Genomic DNA, 2,980 nt, shown 5'->3' with positions numbered 1-2,980 from the left:
ATTTCAAATAGGAAAATACTATCAGACTCTGTAGCGCACCCAGCATGGGGCTAAGGGGGCTCAAGCACCCCCTAAACCCGCCAATAAAAAATAAAGTTTTTGTATGTTCCTCATTTATACATTTTGCTTACAGGTTAGATATGAATAAGACACAACATTACAACAGGGCTGAACATTATAACAATATATTTTACATATTTACGAATAGTTTTAACAGTCCAACGTTTTCGGCTTAACTTAAGCCCTCATCAGGAGCCGGAAAATATTTATAAAAATGCAATGAGTTTCAACTTCTTGAAGGTAAAATTACATTAGAAAAAGGCAACTACATAAATAACTACAAAAAAATTTGCACCACAGGGAACATGATACATCAAGTAAATGTTGAGGAGAATGGACGCAAAAATTACATTAGAAAAAGGCAACTACATAAATAACTACAAAAAAATGTGCACCACAGGGAACATGATACATCAAGTAAATGTTGAGGAGAATGGACGCACCTCCAGCAAATAATTGTTTGTTTAAATTTGGGTTGTAGCGTTTGCTTAACACTGCTTCCTGAATTTTGGTATCAAATTGGGATTTGCCTTTGTGTAAATTTTAAATGAGTCAGCAGAGAATTTCGATCTGCGCAAAAAGAACACTCCATGATATGGTCTTTGATGGCACTTTTTAACTCCTTAAAGTTCAGATGCTCCCAAACTCTCGTGGTCAAATGTCTGGTGGACATACCGATCAATGTACCGTACGTAAAAGCCGAATCACAAAGACATTTAAAAGTGTGTACGACATTTGAGCAGATAGACAAAGGCGCCTGGGCCTTTAATTGAAAATACGAACTAATTTTGAATGTTTTGTAAACTAGGAAAAACGTCCTCATCAAATTTACTGTTTACAAAAGTACGGTAATGTTTTGTTTCAAACTGTTTTCGTGCTGGTTGTTGTTTTCGCACTTATTTGTGTTGGCAAACAATAAGCTAATTCTATTTTGTCATACTCATACATGACAAAAAAGTCGAGATCTATAGACGATCGCAAGAGTAGACGTAGGGATGAGGATGATGGCATGGCTGTTAGTCCTTTAAATATTAATCAAAGGAATGAGCATTGGCCAGTGGCGTAGCCAAGGGGGGGAGGGGTTTCAATCCTCTCCCTTTGGCACGTGTGTGACGTCACGACATTGAGAATGACTTTATTTCTCTAAAACAAAGTTTGCCTAATTTTAAACGAAACTGCATTAAAAGAGCGAGTTTTGCCAATGCCAAACATTCAAATATCTCAGCCAGGAATTAGCAACAAGAAAGCATAGAGACTACCGTAAGCTTTATTTACAAAAAATGCGGAAGAAAACATGATCTTATCCTTTTGCTATGCCACCGGACAGCACCATTTTACGGGAATATTCATACCCACATTTTTGTTGAAAATGCTCTCAGAATGCACCAAATTCAAAGTAATTTTTCAAAAATTTTTGGGGGAGGCCCTCCAGACCCTATGCCACTGGGTGTCGTTTTAGGCGAACGCGCCGTCTAGCTTTGCCCGCTGGCCATTAAAAACCCCCCTTTCAACATTCCTGGCTAGGCCACTGGCATTGGCCTATTGTCAACTGTCACTGTTACCGCAAATTACTGGGCCGACATTTCTGAATTAGCCCCCCCCCCCAAAATTTTTTTTCTGGGTGCGCTACTGACCAGACTATCATGCTTTTTGTTTTAAAGACGCGTGTGATTTTGCCCAATAAACACTGTTTTTCAATGCAAAACTATTTTTGGTGACACAGTCAGACGCATCTTGGTGGACAATACCGTACATATCTGATTTATGGAAATTGTGGAACCGTTCAACCGTGATGTAAAAAATCACCAGTGGACGTCTTGCATCACTGATTTGAGGCTTTTTGCCTGATTGGTAATCTTATTTCTCTGTTTGGGAAAAGTTTAAGGCCGTGGAAACAGAAATAGTGATTAAAAAAAAATTAATGCACCAGTCAATGAAGCAATAAATCAACCTGTTTGTCGTTGCTTTTAGTTTCACTTTCATCAGATGAACGTTGCAACTAATACTAGAAACGATAATTGTCCTGATGAACCCCTAAACTTTTCATTCAATCAAAAAAGCATAATTTTTTCAAAAACACCTAAAAGTTGGAAAATAAAATCCATCTAGAAAACATGCAAATCTTTTATTGGAGACTCACTTTATTGAAAAACTGCATTAAAATTTGGAATCCAACTGAACATTTTTTCAGGCAATGCAAGTGGATTTTTTGGCGGTATCTGGCAACTCTGGTTTGAGGTGACAAAATCAGAAAGCTTTCTTGTGGATTCTTTCATCTGATTGAATTTCACAAAAAAGTACGTAATGCCACTCTTTGTCCTTTGATTGATTCTTGTATTCTATTTTAGACAGCCTTGTGTGATCACCAGCTTTGCTTTAGAAGCGAGCATGATATTGCATTCAAGCTTAAATGGAGCTATCCTACTGTGTATAAAGAACAAAGAAATAATTTCATCAAATATAGTTATTACTATCTGAATCCTTAAAAATAATATCCTTAATAAATAATGTCAAATAATAAATAATATAATAAATAAATAGTAAAATAATAATAAGAAAATAATGTCCTTGAAAGAAATAATTTTTGTTATTTTTGTACCCTAACTTCAAAAGCACTAAATTAGAGAGATCAGAAATTAACCTACATACAACTAAAAATAACATTGCGGCCAGGTTATTAGGTAGCATTAAATCTGATATGTTTTCACCACTAGTAATGTGTGCCTTGCATGAAAAAATGTTTGAACAATTGTTGTCCAAAGGGTGAAAAAGTGCTGTCATAGGCTTATGAAATCTTTAAAATTGCCATTCAGAAATCATTTAGTAGCGTCATGGAACAATTTTTAAAATTTAAAGAAATATAGACCATGCTGCATCAGATGACAAAATACTGCTGAAAAAGCTATTTTTGCATTTTTTA

The sequence above is a fragment of the Aplidium turbinatum genome, chromosome 11 (genome assembly GCF_918807975.1).
Source record: "Aplidium turbinatum chromosome 11, kaAplTurb1.1, whole genome shotgun sequence".
Lineage (NCBI taxonomy): Eukaryota > Metazoa > Chordata > Ascidiacea > Aplousobranchia > Polyclinidae > Aplidium > Aplidium turbinatum.
This window is presented reverse-complemented; position numbering follows the sequence as displayed.